At 36.3% G+C, this 20,340-nt stretch overlaps 1 long non-coding RNA gene across 1 annotated transcript in view; it reads left to right on the forward strand.

Moving 5' to 3' along the window:
* The window catches only part of LOC113458757 (uncharacterized), a 296,303-nt gene that overhangs the window by 33,840 nt on the left and 242,123 nt on the right, over window positions 1-20,340 (forward strand). The gene's annotated exons all lie outside the window — the stretch shown is intronic.

The following is a 20,340-nucleotide window of genomic DNA, read 5'->3' on the forward strand; positions in this document are numbered from 1 at the left end:
ACGATTGCATAAATTATTTTAGAGATTTTTCAAAAATCAGAGATCTTGGTAGGGTAAGGTAGAATTGGAAAAAAGTCACAGCACTAATCATTATGACTATGACTAATTTTTCCATCACTGAAAAAAATGTTGCCCTGTTACTATGATTGATTTCTGAGCAGGAACATATGTATCTGAGATTATATAAATGTTTATGTATGTAGGTGTCTACTTAATAAAGCAGATATGGGCACTAGTTGCTTATGTATGCATAAGCACTTACCAATCAAAAGTGTAGTCTTTTTTTAACTTGTGTAGGTTATATTGATTCTTTTTTCATAAACGTATGGTAAAAATGTAAACTCTCAGTATAAGATGTATGTAAATAGTTCGCTAGCTCCTGTTCCTTTCCTCTGCATATTTAAGCTCATAAATACACCTAGCCTAAATGTTTCAGTATGAATAGCTGGTGGGGGAGGGAAGGGTCAGCCAGGCATAATATAGATAGATGTGATTATTTATTTAAAAGCTACTGGCTGGGCTACCTTAATAGCTAGCTTTGGTCAGTTCTATCTGGTTTCCACATGTGTTTCCTGTTTTTCTTCTAAATTCTATACTGCTCAGGGACCTGGGGAGTGCAAGTCCAGGATTTTCCTGAAGGGAAGGACTGCTTTGTTCATTACTGCCATGGGAATGTGTTAAATTTAAATATGTGTTGTACAGGTCTCAGCTGTGTTTCTCCAAAGGCAGATACAAGCTCAGCTTATTGGAAATGTAAAGAATGGGGAGAAAGCAAGCGGAATATTACATTTTTTTTTAGTGGGAGTAAGTGGAGGGAGGATGCGTGTGTGTAGTGCTATTTACTCTAGTCCTTCTTTTAGTCTGCCAGAGTGAGCAAATTAAAAAAGTGACTTTGAAGTATGTAAACGAGCTCTGTTTTTTAGCCTAGCATAAACAATGTCAAATACATCAGTAGTCTTGAACATTGAGGAAGAGATAAAACATCCCAAACAGAAAACCTGGGAACATTTCAAAAATGTGTTTATTTGAAATCTGTGACAAGGCACAATTGTATTTTTATTTTCCTCCCTGGACAATAGTATTTTAATTGTAAGTGGTTCTGTCTCTTATTATGGTAATCCACTGTGCACCCCTATAAATTGCTTGTTAAGAATTAAGATTCTGACTGTCCAGCTACGAGAAACAAGATACTAAGACCATGGGAGCCAGTTCATTATCAACATATTTTTCTAAAAGTTGCATGCACGCTGTGTCACTGGAATCATCACAGTAAAAAGCAGAGTTTTCCTGTCTACTCTGTCATGACGATGGCTATAAATTGTATTCCAGTATTAAGTACCCTAATACATCCAAAAGAAGGAATTTCTACAGTCCACTCCATGTCTCAGATGTCAGGTGAAAAAAAAAAAATCAGAGCATGATTTTTCTAAAATCCTTTTACAGTTGGTAGAATATATGTTCTCCTGCAGAAGTAAGCACTGCAAAATGTAATTCCTTCAAGAAACATCATCTCCATTGAATCCTAAAATATTAGCATGTTGAAAATTAACCTCTTCATACTCTGTAGCTTCCAATTCTCTAGAGCAAATCTCTCCTGCTTTTAGAGCATCTCAGAGTCACTGTTAGGGACCAGGCTTAAGCACAGCCCTAAAATTCTCTTTGTGGTCCTCAAATAGTTAGCTAAGCTTTGACTAATTAATTTCATTGCCTTCTCCTGACTGCCTAAGGCAACAGAAGAGGAACTAACAGCCTCCTAGCACACACTTTTCCCATACCAACTCCAAATTATTTTATTTCATCCAATAGTGTGGAAGAGTGTAGGTGTGTTGATTTCCTGGCTCCCTGCCCTGTTTGTTACCAACCTGTGCAATCAGCTCAGCTCCTCCCTTTTGAGACAGCTAAAGACTGCCTTGGTACTGAGGTTCAGAAATTTACCTGAAATCTGGACAGGTGGGGAGGCTCTCTTGAGTTGATGGGACAGGTCTGAGTGGAGACCTGGGTGTTGCATTTTCCCAAAGTCAATCCTTCTCACCCAAGGCCCAGAGGTGTGTCCATGTGCGTGAGTAATGGGGTGGCCATGGCTTGGTCTCACATTGGAGCTTTGATTTTGATGCTGGAGTCTCTTTACATTATCCAGGTGTTGTAGAGATGACAATGTGATGAAGTCATTCTTGCGTTAGTTAATTAAAGCCTTTAGGGAGGGGAGATGGAAACATTCTTAATCATATAATAAACATGCTTCATTCTTGTTTAGAAGATTGAGGAAAATGTTGCCCAATTAGGGTTTAAGGATTCAAATTAAGGACTTAGGCAAGATCTAAACTAAAACCATATTTCAAAATGTCAAGAACTGCTTTGGGAGTTACAATCTGCCTCTTTAAAAGTATTCCAGAGAATAATTCTTATTAATTTTTAAGGAAACTGCAATTTTTGGGAAAAAAGACAATAAAATATCTGTATGAGAGTATACTCATTCTTTCCACTCAGAAGATTTGCAGAGGACAAAAAATTGCTTGAAAAATATGTTTTGCCAAACTTCCTGGAAAAAATCAACTAAACAAATAAAGATGTATGTCCAAGGTATGTCACTTGAAGGTGAGAAGCAAAAGTGATCACCTTGATAAATGAGGGCAAAGGTAGAGAACACTACTGGAGAAAGATCTGTGAAAATAGGATTTTGCTCCTCAATTTTTAAAGAAGCAATAGAACGCAGAGACGCTGTAGGAAAATACTATTTTTTCAAAACAGTTTAACAGGAATATTTAATATCTTCACATAAATATAGAACTGAACATCAAGATTAGGTGCTGTTGAGGCAGGAAAGGTTTTATGGCAAAGTATTACAAAACCTATGTGTGTGAAGGGAATTTGAATTGTTCTCTAATGATGTGCCAGATTCAAAACATCAGGGAGAGGAAAACTCAACCCTTACTCAGACAGGAGCCAAGAACTCACCTAAGTTGCTACCATGGATATGAATTTGTTATTGAGTTACCCACTATGGAGGAAATACTAAAAGTACTTAAATGATTAGACCAGCTTTGCCAAATCATAGTCTAAACAAACATGAACCATCAGGGTGACAGAGGAAGTATTTTGGCAATTTTGAGTTACAATCTTGGTCAGAAGTTTTCCTTTTCTGCAGTGGTCCTGACCTTGCTTCAGGTAACAGTAGATATTTTTGTTCAACTCTAGTGACCATAGGGTTTTGATACTTATAAATTTTTTCTTCTAAAGAGAGCTAACCTATTTCTCAAGTGGTGCCAAGTCAGCTCTGCCACATTAGACGGAGCTCTGCACCTAAACCTGTTTGGGGCAGAATGCTGCTGCTGGCATGCAGTTTTACCCTCTCTAGTATTAACACCTTGACTCTGTCTAACTCTGATAGAATTGCATTTTTTCTTGATAATTCCAAAAATGTATTGTAGTACCATGATTAGGTATGCATATTAGAGGAGAGTATGTATATTTGTTTTTCTCCTCTGGGAAGAAATCTTGGCTTGGTAATGTCCACAGATAAAATATTCCCTTTTGAGATCTGGAGCTGCCCGGTTTGATTCCTGCCTGTGTTGGCTGAGAAGATTGTTGTGGCTCTTTGGTCTCAACCTGAGATAGTAGTAGTTATGGTTTCATGGGAAAAACTTCCTTTGTCTTAGAAAGGAGTAAAGATTGCTGGTAAAGTTATGTAATAGTTCATGCTGTGTGTCACTGTTCCTGGTTTTGGAATTGTCTGTATTTCAGTGTTGTCGGTCAAAATTGCCTCTTTCCTGCCAATGTGTAGGAACAGGTGCTAACTCAGAATTTAACATATTTGAGTTACTGTGATATGCCACAAAAAGGACACAAATACTGTATCTGAATGCATTTCATGTGAAGACTGAGTTGTTGACTCTTGTGGTGGCTTAACATGGAGGGAAAAATATTTCCCTGATGTCTGGTGGTACCGCAGAAATGGTTTTCATGAAATCCGAACTTGATTCATATATAAAACTTTAAGCAAAAGTTACTAAAACCAGACATTTTTTGGCGTGTGGGTGTTGCTGGGAGTGGTTGGCTCTTAGATACTGCACCTGGTTCCTTGTGTTATTCCTGGTTTGAGGAATGCAGTTTTTTTACAGAAATTGTGGGGGTTTTTTAATTGAAACCAATTTGACAAATACTTGGACCTCAATTTTAATTTTGAAGTTGGTGCTCAAAAGTCCTGGCAGCACAAGATGTCACACTTTGTGTCACACTTTAACAGCAAAAATCAGCAAACAATTTATTTTCCTAAAATTCCAAATAAAAGGAAAGTGCGTTGTTCGATATCTTAATTCTTCTTGAATTTTTGATATTTGATCTTTTCTGTGGACTTGCTTATACTCTAAAACTCTTTAGTATGAAACATTTTGGGTTTGGTTTTTTTTTTCATAAGCTAGGTGAAAAATTCAGAAGTTTTAGAAGTATAACAACAGATTTTTACATTGGTGATTTAGGATTACTTTACCCATTTTACTGAATCTGATTCAAAATTTCTTTGAGAGCATTGATTTCTTCATAAATCAATGAATATTGATTTTTATTTTTACATTTATCTTATTAAATACAGAAAAATAACCACAGAGTGACTTTTTTTAAAAATTGAAAATAGGGCACATATCTGGAAATTTATAGCCATTTTATCCATTTGCAGGGTCAAAATAGGAAGGGAGCAGCTCTTCTCTTGATGCACTTAAGTGTTGTTAGCTTTTTCTCTGTCCCTTTCCAAGGACTGGAATGCAGAATTAAAGGAGCTTTCAGTTAGCTCACAGTAAGTCAGCATTCCTGATGAGGTCAGCTAACTTATTTGTGTATATTTCCCTTGAATGAGGAAAATAATATTATAGTTTCTTAATGGATATGAAATAAAAATTATAAGAATATCTCTTCTTGTGGTAGTCTCTTTTTTCACAATTTTTTCCATGTTGAATAACCAGCTAATAGTGTTCAAAGCACTTGTCTTACCAAAGGAAAGTAAATATCTTAATGTTACCAGTAATGTGTATAATGACAATTGTAGAAGTGTTTTTGGAGAAAGACTTGTCTCCCATCATAGCTGACTGAGCTTAAACTGAACCCAGTGGGAAGAGCCTTTTGAATCCTCTCTGCATCCACTGAAGATTTTCTGAAAACAATCTGGAAACTCAAGTTCATACACTAACAGAAAATACCCCTAGAAGAAACCCAAAATCAACAACATAGTGCTATGTATATGGTGTTGAAGAGCAATGCCACCAAAGGCAGATACTACAGATAAATATGCTGAAATTCAATAGTGAATGCTTTGGATGGAGTTGGATGACTCCTTCAAATGCTTCTCACTTTCTTTAATTTGATCATTGCATTCGTAACTTGGATTCCATTACTACCTGGTTTCTTCTTTTTCTACGCTGATTTTATTTAGAGAGCTAGTGCTTTGGGAGCTCTTATAGCCTAATGAAGAACTACAATGAGAAAAGAATAATATAAAACCTTTAGAGGATAATGCTGCCTCTGAGGATTTTCAGGTTAAACTAAAAGTTTTCCTCTAATAAATGTGTTAGAACCCTATCAGGGTACTGCGCAGTGTTTCTGATTAGGCAGTGCTGGCACCTCATTTATTTCTGCTGTATTTGTCATTAGCTTTGTTATAAAATATATTTAGTTGAGTAATTTTTTTTCTTTAGATTATTGTAATGGCAGTATTCCAGATAAGTTTTTTGAAACTCTTTAGATATTAAATCTCTCTGTATAGCTTATATTTTTCTCCTGAGAACTGGACAATTAATGCAATGTGTAAAGGGAGATGTTTTTTATGTTCAGACTATTAAAGAAAAGTGTCCTTGCTTCCTTTTTGGTTTTTTTTTTCCCCCTGATTTAGCCCTGAAGTTCAATTTAAAAAAGTTCAAGGACAGTTTTCAATGGAACATGATTTCTTGGTTTCTAAATTTCACCTTGAATGGAGAAAATTATTCTGGACTCAGTCCTAGGCGAAAAAAAAAAGAAAAAGATTGCATAGTTGAATTAAAATGTTAAAGCATTCAAGTCTGATCTGATTGTAGAATGCAAGGCATATTATAACATCCTGAAGTATCTGACAGAATGAGAGGACATAGCCTTAAGCAGCTCCAAGGGAAATATAGATTGGATATTAGGAAAAAGATTTTTACAGAAGGGATGATCAAGTACTGGAATGGTCTGCCTGGGAAGGTGGTGGAGTCACCATCCCAGGATGTGTTTAAAATAAGACTGGATGTGGCACTCGGTGCCATGGTCTAGTTGAGGTGTTAGGGGCTGGGGTAGACTCGATTATCTTAAAGGTCTCTTCCAACCTAGTGATTCTGTGATCTGTGTTTGTTTGCAAAATATTCAAACAATACTCACATGCAATTGTATCAGAGTGAATGGAATATGGTTGTGTGTGTATATATGTGTGCATTTATATATACAGTTCAGAGCTATGTGTATGTAAATAAAAAATAATTAAACTTTTCTTAATTAAACATGGGCTAAGGCTTACTAATAGAGAAAAAAAATCTTACATTATCATAACTTAGTCCTGGGCAATTGGTCACATTTTTACAATTCATTAGCAAGTAAAAGCCAAAACAATTTTTTTTTCCTTGTTTATTTCAAGAATGATTCTCTTCCCAGAATAATTTTTTTTTCCCATTAGAATTAGCTCTGAAATTTGCTGTGGGCATAATATGTCCATGAAATGCTTAACTTGATGGAAATGAAAAATGTCCTTTGAGATGTTAATTTCATTTTAGACATTGCATTCAAATGAAAAACAAAACTAAAATACCTTCAAAAGTGAAACTAAACCCCAGTAACTTCAAAATATTTTTCTCCAAAAAGTACTGGAATTCTAGATGCTTGGAAAAGATTTATGACTATACATTTGAACTTTACCATGCTTAATTTATGTTTTCTTGTAAATTCTGTCTGTTCAAAGTTGCTTTATTTTTAAACAGTATTGGCAAATTCTGTGGTCTGCTTGTCCTTTTCCTGTAATAATTCTGCAGCAAACATTTAGATTGGTATCAATTAGGATGCTCTATAAAGACAAATATTTGTGGCAAATAATTTTCAGTGCATTCCTCTGAGGCCAGTACTTAATACTAGAAGCTGGTTTGGGGAACTTTATCTCCTGTAGATCTCAGAATAATGATTGAAAGAATGTCTGTGCTTATTGTTTGTATTCATCAGAAAATCTTCATAAATAATAGAGCTGCAGATTTGGAGTCCTTGGGAAGTGTAATCTGTTTATATGTCCTAATGTAGAAGATCATGAAAAGGAATATGATAATACACTTCAGAAAGCAAAGTGACCTAAGGAAGCTGAGGTGCTGAGAGCTGCTTCTAATCTGTTGCTGGTACAGCTAATTCCATCATAATAATAATGACTTTGTATTGTGTTTAAAGGTCTTCCTGCCAGCTAAAAGTGGTCATTTCCAGATGTGATCAGATAGCTCTGCTGGGCCAGTGTGTTATGATTGTTGTATTTCTGTTGCTATGCATGTCTTACATGCTGTCTGCTGGAGAGCTCTTGGAGTTATTTAGAAAAAACAGAAGATGAGATAAATTTGGATTTTATTAATTTCTGTATTTCAGAGTAAACATTAGCATTGGTTTCACCTGTCATGACATTTCCCTTTAGTATGTACTGTTAGAATATGAACTTCACTGAATTTCTGGACATTTTATAAAGATTCTTTATTTTCCCACTCCTATAATCTTGACTAACTTTGAAAACTGGAAGTGTGGTAGTAAGTGAATTAGTCACAAAAGATTTGCAAGCTAAGTTTTGTCTGTTTCTTTGGTCTTTCTGCCTGCCTTGGTTAAGCTATCTCAGTTTCTGCAGATACTTTCCTACAGGAATGTGATGTCTGTACTGTGATGCCCGCAAACCCTATCCTCCTTGCTTGGACTACCAGTAGAAAGGTTCACACAAAAGTTCTGAGCAAGTATTAAAATAATGCCTCTGGATCCATACAAGATACTTAAGTCTTTCAGAGATCAATGCTAGGAAACAGCAATATCCTCTCATGATCTCCTAGCTTAACTTTTGCTGCAATACCCTTTCTCCTCACACATGAACACATGGAGTTTGTTCTTGCTGTCCTGGGTTCCCAGTGCATTTCTGTTCATTGTGCAGCCATCCTGCAAGTGCCCTGGTGGGCTGCATGTTCCTTGCATCCTTCAGGCCCTCCTGTCCCAGTCTGAGTCTGGACTGGAGCCTGATAAAGCATGCATTGCCTTGCATGCTCTGTAAATGCAGGATCAGTTAGGGCTGCAAATTCTGGTTTGTAACTCACACAAAGAACACTTTTTAGGACTAATGACAGGGGAAATTATGGGAGAACCAGAGGAATAGGTGCCATTAATGTGGTCAAACTGCATGATTCTTATTCACAGTTAAAGAACCTTTAATTAGTTTGACCACAGCTTCAAGATCATTCCTCAAAGACTTCTGTGTTCCTGAAAGCAAGTTCCCTTGAAGAGGAAGATGAGGAGGGAAAGCAGGGTAACCTTTAGAGAAGCTCTTGGGATGAAGCTCACTCTCAGCTAGCTCCAGGCAGCTGTGGGGTGCAGTCACTCTGTGGGCTGAGCTGCTGCCTGTCCTGGACCTGCTCCCTGAGGAAGTGTTCATCCTGACCTGTGCAGGGTGTAGGTCCAAGAGACCCTCGAGCCTACTGGTGCTGTAGCTCATTCCCATCCTGCAGTGAAATGGAGGAATTGTGACAGAGGCATTGCTGTTCCTGGCAGAGGAACAGCTCTTTGAGCTGCCTATCCACTGAGTTATTTGTGGTATCAAGTATGTATTATGTAAAGTTCTTGGGGTTTAGGATGTGGTATGTAGGATTAATAGGGCTGGACATTCCTAACCTAGAGTATTTTTGAGTGTTTAAAGGCTTCTATTTCCTAATTCATACTTTTTCAATAAAAACACAGTTATCAGATCAGAAACTTGGTTTCTTCTTTGTTTATTGATCCAGAAATAGACTGTGAAGACATAACTATGGTTTTATAAAGGAAATTTAAAATTAATCTCACTATTATAAAGGAATTTACTCATTCTGTCTTGTATTCCACATTTTATTGTGTTATGTCCAGGCCAAAACAACAGTGGAGGATTGTTCCTCTTGATTATTTCTAAGTCAGAAGAAAGATATAATATTTTAACGTTTAAAGCCATTAACTTTGACTTCCTCAACATTGTGTGGCATATACTATAAGATTCTTTAACTCAGGAATAGAATTCTGTATTTATGTTAATTATCCCTCTTCTGGCTGGACAAACTGTTCTCATATCAGATGTTCCCTTTGACAGTGATGCACAGTATTTGAAGCAATCAATGATGCCATAAAATTATTGTGTAAACTTCAAATGATCTGTACAATTTTTGGTTCTTCAGGAGAGTCTACCAGCTGTTATTAGGATTTGTCTTAGCCTGTCACCATCTGCATTAATTAGCAATAGCTTCATGATGCATGAAATGCAGCATCCATATTGTAGTAAGATTCAGAATAAATTCTTGGTTTTCTGATGCTTTCATGCACCAACTAAGTATTACATTATAATCATAAAACCCTGAAAGTTCTGACAAGCATTCAGACTAACAGAAGGTATGAAGTATTTTAGTCCTGGACAGTAGCAGTTCTGAGCCATTGGCTCTGGGCTTGTCCAGGAGAATGAAATTATTTGCAAGAATATGGAAATCCTATATTTCAAATATATCCTTTACAATCATAGTAGTAGTTCATGCTTAATATGTTATTTACAGGAATTTATCGTTATATTACTGCATTTTCACTATTTTCCTATCGAAATATTGTCAGAGAGAAAAATTATTTTATTTAATTTTTAAAATTATTTTTTGAATTAAGATGAACTATAAATATGAGATTGTGAGGGAGGGCAGACATACATTCTGTGAAATCTTGCAGATTAATTATTTCAGATAGCTCACTTTAATAGGCCTCTCAGTAAGGAAAAGTTAAATTTTTCTCTTTGGCTGCAATGAGATAGGTAAGGAATAGAGTTATCCATGCTTTATGATGCAACTTTTAAAAAGAGTTTTTTATGGCAAATGCATAAACCATTTGTAACTGCAGAAAAAAGTAAAAAAAGTCAGTTCTTATATAAACTCTGATGACCTAGCCATAGTTGGTCTATTGCAGCAAGTAGAAGGCAGAAAATAATAGCAGCAATAAAAATTACTACTCAAAAGAAGAAAAAAAGCTTCTTGGCAGCAAGTTTTCATAGGCAGCTTGCCAGTATCCTGATTCAGTGTTTATAGGAGCATCTTGAAAGGACTCCCAAATTAATGACTGTATCTTCCATCACTGCAGTCTGATGTCTGAACATGAGGAGAAATAAACAATAGTTAATGATCTGGAAGCTGCTGGCAGCTACTCTATTAGTTCTGGTTCTTATTTTCACTTACCAATAGCAAACTGTTCTGATCAGATGTTTATCTTTGAAAAACATGTGCAATGGAAAATTGCACCTCAGATTGCTCTCTGTTTTACAGTCTCTTTAACCAGGGCAGTTTCACACACAGTGAAATTATTTCATTTTGATTTCATAGCTAGATGGTTTAGAGATTAAATAGACAGTGTTTTCTGCTTTGTTTTGTTTTTTTTTTACTGAGAAACCATAGGCACCTGAATATACTGTACTGTAGGGTTTCCATGTAAACTCAGTAGGAACATGTGTCCAAAAGTACCAAAAAGGCTTTTCTTGCCCAACACCATTGGCCAGGCCAAGCTGATGGGGAGAGGAAATTAGTTTTTTAAGCTAAGCAGGGAGATGATAAATTGCCATAAGTGTAATGATTTTTCATTCACATTGATTACACATATATGATGTAAAGGGCTTCTGTGACATTAGCTGTAAACGTAAAATCAGACTTTTGCTTTTTGTCCTTTTCAATTATTTGGAAATGAATGCATCATTTTTCTGCATAATGTCAGAAATTGGGTTTTTTACAAGCATTTGCAGGCTCATACAGTACGTAATTGAATGCAGAGGTAAGACTCATGTGATAGATTTCACAATCATGTGATAAATGTTTTCAAAGTCAGCTCTGTATTACGTAATTTTAACACTGGAACCAAGCTTCTACAGGTCCCTTAGCAACTTCATCATCTCACGTGTTTCTGCAACGGTGGTTTTATTTTTTTTGCAAATGAAAATTTTGTATCAGCTAGGGACATAGGTCTGGAAGGATGCCTTCATTTGTCAAGCCCAGAACCTGGGTGTTAGAGGCACCATGTCTTTCCCTGTATTTACAGTGCTGCATTTTAAGATTTTTTTTCCTTTCCTGCCTCCCTAAATATGAAACTCTTATTCTTCCTCAGAGAGCAAGAAAAAGCTTTCATTCCCCTAAACATAAAATCTGAATCTTTCTCTAATATCCTTTTGGTCAAAGAGAGAGCGAGTGCTTAATGTTGTCCTTCCTCTACAAAATATCTGTTTGTAGGGTTTGCATTATCCTGGGTCTAATATTCTGCAAAATTTGATTTAAAAGTTTCTGAAGGTCTCACATAGCCAAATAAAAATCTCTTCTACTGAACAACCTTCATTTGACTCATTTTACTAAAAGAACTGCTGTCATGTGAAGAGAAATACAAGAATACATTTTGTCTTTATATCGCAGTGGTCTTTATATTCACATGGTAGCATAGAGAAGTTCTAGAAACCTTCATTTAGGATAATGTCTCAAATGAATCATTGCTATGTGCAATTTAGGCTTCTCCAGCTAAGACTGATGCATTAGGATATATTAGCTTCTTATATGCTTTTGAGTTCTAAATCTATTTTCTGCCTTACTCTATAATTACTCTCATTCCAGCTCATCTTATTAACTTCCCTTACTTCTCCTCAGAGAACTGTTACTATTTTTCTAGGTATATTATGAGGAATTACATCTCTAATGATATGCTTCAAACACTGCTGGGATGGTTGAAGAAATTGCTAAGTAACTTAGAGAAATGCAATTTTTTTTCTATCTTAATTATTGGGTTTGTTCCTTTGAATACCGTTTCCTGAAATATGCATATCAGGTATCATTTTCAACATCTATTTCTGAGCTTGAGAACCCTCACAGGCATCTTCCTTGTAAGCACAGCTAATAACCTTTCAATCCATTTCAATTTCAGAGTTTCAGAACTGCATATCTAGTTCCACAAAAAAAATACAGACTATTTACAAAAACCTTCCAAAGTAAGAAAATGGTTTTCATAACAGTGGCTGCTGAATTTCAGGTGAACATGCATTATTAAGCTTTATTCAAACTGCAGTTTAGGAAACAATAATAGAATTCCAATGGGAACAAATTTTATTCATTGTGTGTTGAGTCTGGACAAAAACCTTACCCTGTGTAAATTCATTAAAACACAACTATTTATTGTTATGAATAAAACTAAATCTTGACATGAAAGAAATTAACCTGGATCTTCATGTGGGTGAAAAATATTGTATTAGGAAAGGTCTCTTACAGCTACTCTAGCAAAAAATGAAATTTATTTTTCAAGTCAACAATTACAATTTCAGGTAGAGGGGAATGTTCATGAAATTAGCTGCTTGCCAGACCACAAAAAATTTCCCATTGTCCATCTCTGCTCTGTGCTAGCCATAGCAAAAGCAGCAAGGTGCAGCCAGACCTGCAGCTGAATTTAAGAGAGAACCCTCTCTGAGTTTTGGCACATTTGTCAGCAGTGATCACAGCAGTCTCATTGGGCACCTCTACTTTCTCATACCTTGTGACTGAAACCAACAGGGTAGTTATGCTATAGGTAGTCTCCATTGCAGAAATACTGTATTTTATAGCTCTAAATACATCCCAGTCTGAAATTTTCTTCTTTCATTTAAACTGCTTGTATCAACTTCATCCATCTATGCTTTGGACTGTATTTGTCAGTGATCTCAAAGGCAAGTAGGAAACTGCACAGTTTACAGCTTGACTCCTATACTGCTTGATTCCTTCATGAAATAAACATTTCTTATGAAATCACTTTCCAAGAATAGACACATTCTTTTTGCCCTGAAGGAATTATGGTAATGAGTTTTGAAGACATCGGATTTTGGTATTCTGCCCTGGAGCTAAGGACATGCATTTGCACTCCCACCTGGTTTCACACCAGAGGTTATTTTCAGTAGGACCAGTTGGAAAGAAGTGTGAGTAGGTATTTAGGATGGGAAGAGGAGACAAGGGTGCTTGGATGTGCTGCTGCTTTGTATATTAACAGCTACAGAGACAGGCGTGCCTTAGCTGATCTAGCCCTCATTACATGTATTTGGGTACCTCTTCTATCTTTTTTTATTGATGGTTAGGTACAGGATCTGAAGTTAGATACCCACATTAGGAAACATGAGCAGGTGTCCCACGTGAAGAGATGATTTTGTAATATAAATGCAGTAGAATTGCTCTGATTATGGTCAGAGATTATTTTTTAACTTATAGCTCACATTAGTGACTTTTTTCTTAAGTACAATGGAAGGAAAAAACAGATTTTTTTAAAAAATCCAGAGTAAATCCAGAATTTTTTATATATATATATATATGTAAAGCTCACTCTGGTTAAGCCTCATTAGGCAAAAAATGTGCATTCACTTTTCAGGTTTAAGAAGTAAAAATCAAAACTGACAAATTATGGTCAATTAAAAGAAAAATCTGTTTTAATTTCTTGATACCTGGAAGCTGTACTTGGATAAAGGAACCATGGACAAGTGTAGGCTAATGACATTCTACCCATTTCACAGAATAGCTGTAGAAATGGCATCAAAATTAGACAGAGACTCTTAGATTTTTCAGGGATAGGTATGTATCATCTGCTTGGATCTTCTGCCTAACACAGGTGAAACAAGCTTGCATATATATGGGCTGACACAAGGAGCCAAGACCTTCTGTTTCAGCTGCAGCACATCTCTCTGTAAAATGACAAACCTTATTTGAAAATTGTAGTTGGTGAACATTCTGCTGTGTGGTTTAAGATAAGTCATAAATAGCCACATTATTGAAATGTGCCTCTCATTGTTGGTTTTTGTTTGATTACTGGCTCTATTAGCCCTTTCTCTGCTGTCTGGAGAGATGAGGACCATTATAAATTTCCTCTTTGTTAGCCTCATTACTGCTTTTGGGTTTTGGCTTGCAGCCTTGACAGTGCCAGAATGCCCCCCACCTACCAGGCTGCTTCATTGCTCCAAAACTCGGGAGGAATTCACCAGTCACCTCTGCAACCTTTGGTGACAAGGAGCTTTAAGGAAAACCTTGATTACTGTTAATAAGAAATATTTTAATCTTCTACAAGATCTGCTTAAGTTTGGCCATAAATATCTCATTTAATATTAGAACAGAACAAGAAACTGTGCAAACATTAAAGAGGTGTTTTTTTTTGCATCAAAAAATTTTCCCACTGTATAATTATGCAATTATTTAGGTAATAAAATTTTAAGCCGGTACACACCTGTAACTTCCTTATACTTTGTTCTATTAAAACAAGGTGCCCTTAAGCATTTCACTTTTGCTTTATACTCACTTAATTTCCCAGAATAATTAAAGCTTAGTCATTCTTTATAGTGTCATGCAGGTAGGAACACAGGCCTGGTTTACAATCACAAAGGTAGAACCAGGCGCTACTTTGAGTCTGCTGTTGTAAGAGTAACAAGTTTTCAACAAAGTGGTCAACTTTCTGTATTACTTAATAAAAGAAATCAAAAATTCAGTGTCAGAGCATACAAGATCAAAGTTCTGGTTGTGCAAAGAAATATTAAATCTCCCAACTTCGACACAAAAATGAGGTTGCACCAGCTAACTATCAGGGTCTACACATTCAAGATACACCCCTGTTGTTTAAGCACCACCTAAGATGAAGGAAGGCTGAGACAGATTGATAGGGTCACACTGTTCTATATTTATCTGTTTTATGAGATCAGAATTTTCAATCCTCAGTGTTTGCAGGCAATGCATGAGTACCACTGCAGAGCTTGCACTGGTGTTTATAATGATTGCAGGAATCCCAGAGCAGGGCTTTGGTTCATGCAAGTCCTAAGTCAGCTTTCCAGTTTAATTTTGCTCTTTTCTTTAGACTCTGATAACATTCTTTCAGGGTTCCTTCTTACATGGCCCAGCTATCTTGAAACTTATCTAGTACTGATCTATGTCATTTAGGAAATGTTGCTTTCATCTGGGAACTCATAATATTCAGTCAGTGTGTGCCATTCACAACTAAATAGCCTCTGCTCTTCATTGTTCTTTTTAATTAATGATTGTTGATTGGTTTGACTTGCTGCACATTGTTGCAAGGCATGATCAAAGAAAATCCATGATTAATCTGCTAAACTAGATGTCAGATTAGTAAATTCCTCTGTGCTATTACAAAGATTTTTCTCCCTCAGTAAAGGCCTGTCAGTGGATGATGGCTTTGCTATACCTCTGACAGGTCAGCCCAAAGGTCAGCCCCTGAAAACATGCATACATTAATGCAGTAAAGCGTGGTGAGTCATTTATAGCCAGTTCATAACTCCAAGCTTTCTCTCCATGAATGTCACTCAGGCACCACTGAGAAAAAGCTCATTTGCTTTGATTGCTTTTGAATACAGACGAAGAAAAAATTTATACCCTATCGTGTTGTGAATACGTGTAGGTTTTTCTCAGGTCAGTAGTGGAATCAATCAGTGTAGTAAGCCAGAGAATAGTGTTGTGATTGTCTTTTCATCAGCTGGAGTATCTCCCTTACTTCTGTGTAACCCCTTTAGACATAACTTGATGGACTATGAGAAACACTGGGCTTCAATTTAAAGTAATAAATAGTGAGCTGAAGCTTCAAACATTAACTTTTATAAATATCATTAGAATCACTGGTATTTATTAATCTAATTTTCCCCATTTATAAACTCTTTCATAAAAGGTATCCCCCAAAAAACCCAAACCAAAAAGCCCAGTAGCAGAGGACATGATCACAGTAATGTGCACATAAATTGTTTTTTTTATGGACCTTTGGTGCAGCTTTGCTGGAGACCCTGAGTTGCTCCCTGTCTTCACTAGGACCGCTTGCAGTCTGGGGCTGCCAGGCCTTGCTGGATAGCAGATAGGCTGGATATCAGCTGCCTCTGATCCTGTGGTGCAGCTGCTTTCATCTGCCTTGGCATGCCAGAAATCCTTTCCCTGTCTGCCACTTCATTAGCCACTGCAGTGATGGTGTTTAGCTGTTAGCCAGAAAGCAGAGAGTTTGAGCTTAAACATGGTCCTTCTGCTTAATGGCTCAAAGATGTTCATATGGATCTCCTATTTCCATCCTTTCTTTCATTGATAACATCTGCAGCCACTGCTGGAAGCTATTGGTTGAGATGAAGGATTGCAATAATTTTCCCTAGTGACATAGATGGACTGGGCTTCTTTCTTCTGCTTTATGAAATGCTTCCTTATCTCCAGAAATAATAACTTTTTAGCAGAAGAAAATAAATAGCTGCATTTCAGGCTGACTCACTGGGGCCTTCCATTTGTCTCATTTTGACCATGTCTCAACAGAATGATTCTCTCTTTTGGCCTCCTCCTTAGTACAATGGCTTTCATGGTGCTGCTATCTGCTTTTGCTGGTAGATCTCTGCCACAAAACTTAATTCAACTAATTGTTCTTAAATTTAGAGGTTTATTTTATATTTTTCTTTTCATCTCACTTTAAAAAACTTTTTATTCTTCTTTTGTGTTCTTTTTAGTTTTGATTTTTTTTGTTTGGCATGAGTTCTTCTGTTTCATACTACTGTTGTTTCCAGCAATCAGGAAAAGCAGTGATCTCAGATATTTATAATTTAACTGATCCCTTGTGAGTAATCAAAGGCAGATATCAGTATTTTCAGAGTTCACCTGTGATGAGCACCATCTCTTTTGGGTTGGTTTGTGTTGAATTTAGGGAAATCTTTTACTGATTCTTCAGATAACTTGGTATTTGAAATACCACTGTGTTCTTGCCTAACTCATTTTCCTATTAGTTCATCACATGTGGTAAGCAGATTAAATATAATTATTTCTCTTAAATGACCATAGTGTTGTTTACTCCTCAGCTTAAAGGCCAAGGAAGAAAAACTTCTAGCTTAGGATCTGTCAAGCTGCACTTCTCAATTGTCTTTTAAACCACTACAGTAATTAATTTTTACTCCTACTTATTGAAGGATTTCTAGAAATGTTCATTTTGACAGCCTAATTAGCTTTCCTCCATGAATAAAAGATGGTTTATAAAACCTTAGAGTAGGCAGTGGTTTTCTAAAGTGACAGAAATCACAAAAACATAGATGTCTTTTTCATACTGGAATGGATGGCGCTGGCTGTTTTGAAGGGACACCATCTTTGGAAAAGTGGAAAAGAAGTTCCCACTCCGGTAATGTTTTTAACTTATTGGAAAGTTATTTAATTACAGATGTTGTTTCTCCAGACAATTGTTGATTCTCTGCTGGGAGAGCACTGTCCACGGTTGTGTATATGTCCACAATAAAGAAGATTTAGCTCATTTTAAAACTGGGAAGAGAGCACTATCATCTCCTGACTTATATTTTTTAACAAGCTGAAGTATTTCCACAGGCCATAGTACTTAAATGCTCCAAGGATAGTGTATGGTTTCCTGTAAATCTGCAAACTGAACTGAGGTCATTTTGCACCTGAACTTTTCCAGGCATGTCAGCAAATTGCTGTAGTTTCCTTAAGACAAAAGAAAAAGCAGAGCAGCTGAAAATAATTAATATTGAACTTGACACATCAAAAATGTCATTTGTCACTTGTGATTAAAGCCTTTATCTTTAGTTCTATTTTTATATTCATCATAGGTCTCCCCTAGCTATCATTAGGCTCCACATGGTTGGAGTTAGTCTGACCTTTGATCCATCAGCACAGACAAAGGGATCTGTTGCTGCTAAATTGGCGCCTCATCTAGTCAGCAACAGTAGAGATCAACAAATGTAAGCTTGGTTAATAATGATCAGCTTAGCCACTCCATTTGGTTTTTAAGACCATGTGGTTAATGTAGATGCTGATCTGCAAAAGAAAGTTTACATTCATAACAAAATTTAACAGTAGGAATTTACATTGTGGTAATTCAATCTGATGTGAAAAGTGGAGATAGTTTAAGTTATCTATATATTTTCCTACACTATTCAGTTGAGAAAACAGCAAGTGATAGTTTTAAAAATTTTCTGTTGTTTTTTCTCATTCCTCTGAAGCCTTCCAGCAGTTTGCTAACTACCACAGATACTTTTTTTTAAGAACAAGGAGCTGAAATATTTGAGCTGCCACTGTCCTACCATTGCCTTGCCACATTACTCCCTTTTATATCATTGTAAACCCATTCTCTCGTACTGCATACAAACTGAAGAAATCCTTCAAAATATGAGAAATTTATCTTATAATTAAGAGCTATGTCTTTTTTTTTCAGCATAGGCCTGTGTAGCTGAAATCAATATTTTTATGGGTGTGACCATAGGTGGTGCCTTTTCAGAAGCAAACCATTATTTAATTCGCTATTTAGTCACACAGGCTCACACTGCAGCACGTAAGTCACACTGCCTATTGATTGAAATAATTTCAGGATCTCAGTTAAAGACAGATGATGTGCTTTGTGCCACAGTTTTTTGTGGATGTGATGTGAAACTCCAGTTCCTGACCCTGTGTTCTTACTGAATTGCTTTCCACAATAATAAAATTCTAAGCCAAACCCTAGTTTGGTCTCTGGTAAATAATGCTCCCTTGTGAATAGAGTGAAGACTATTAGATTTGTAGTCCTATTAGTAAGTATTTTTTGTGGTAACAACTTCATTATTCTAAGGTCATTAACACACTTCCTCTTTTACTGCAACTGATTGTGGGTTAAAGTAATTATTTTAGACATCTACATTTCGTTTATCAACATCTAATCACAAATAGCCTGCAGTTTCTGGAAGCTGGAACAATAGCTATCTGGAGGGTATTATCCAGGAGGCCATTTCCCCACCCTCCCACTGCCTTCAGCAAACACCTCCATGCCTGAAGCACTGTTTACTATGGAAGTGATGATGATTAAAATTAGGAATCTGAGCGTTTAAAGATTGAAAGTACCACTGTGTTTCCTTGATGTGCATAAGCATTGGTGCTGTTTTTCCAGCAGTTACCCCTGCTTTGTCCACATAGCTTGCTCTTTGCTGTGAGGTGTCTCTCACTAAGGACATTAGGCTGAATCACCCTGTCCTTTGGCTTTGACAATTAAATAATTGTTTCTTGTTTTAGGTTAATTTTGATAAATTGTAAATAGGCTTCAGTATCATGTTTTCCTCACTGAAATTTCCAAATTTTCAGTGTCAAGTTTTTGAGTAGCAAAATGGAATCTCCCATCAAATTTTCTCATTTTTCTGTCTCTAATTCTCCTTGTTAAAAAGGGAGACATGCAACACTGCTACAGGAACACTGGAAAATATTTCTTCCATGTGGCCTCTAGGTTGGTTGGTTGGTTGTGTGTCTCTGGCGGCACCTTTGCCCTTTATTTATGTATTCAGTTCTTTGGGAATGTTGTTTTGAGCAAATCAGTGCATAAGTCAGTATTCTACCACCATTTCGTGTATCAAGCCAAATAACTTGGTAGGAATTGGCAAGGTCTAGTTTAATCTTCAGATGTTCCAAAGAAGACCAGTGAGAGTTTGGAGAGAGGGTAAGCAATACCCATGTTACCTACATCATCATACTAGGAGCATTTTAAAACACTATTAGTAATTTTTCAAAAAATCCTGTACAATTTCTGTTATTCACTTCAATAGACCAGACTCTTTCTGACTTACTTTTTATTTTTTTTAATTTATTTTGATTTAGAGCTCTCTTGTCATAGCTTGGTCCCACAGCCCTCACAAAACCATAGGATTTCTTCAGTAATGGTCCTGCACTTTCATATATTACAATATGAGAAAGGTCCTCCTTCAGTGATGAAAATGCTGTACATCTGGATGGAGAATTAATTTAGCATTTCAATAACAGACCTAATCCCATCCTACTTCTTTCCTGTTGTCTTGGTTTTCAGTTCACAGTTTTTATGTTTTTTAATGAAAAATCAGTAGTAGAAATAGCTATTTGACAAAATGGAATTTCTCACCACTCTGAGGTATTTGAGTTTTTATTAATGAGATTTGCAAAATCAAGTGGTTTTTTGTAAATAACATTTCCTCTGTGCTCTTCAGTTTTCTTCTCCAAAAAAAATCTTTTCAAAAGACAAAAAATAGCTTCTTGTCACACTTGTCTCTCCTTCTTTTTGGATAATTTAATGGTTTGCCCTTGTGTGCCTAAGGTAATTGTTTCTGTAGTAGTGCCACAAAATGTGGAT

The sequence above is a fragment of the Zonotrichia albicollis genome, chromosome 3 (assembly GCF_047830755.1).
Source record: "Zonotrichia albicollis isolate bZonAlb1 chromosome 3, bZonAlb1.hap1, whole genome shotgun sequence".
Lineage (NCBI taxonomy): Eukaryota > Metazoa > Chordata > Aves > Passeriformes > Passerellidae > Zonotrichia > Zonotrichia albicollis.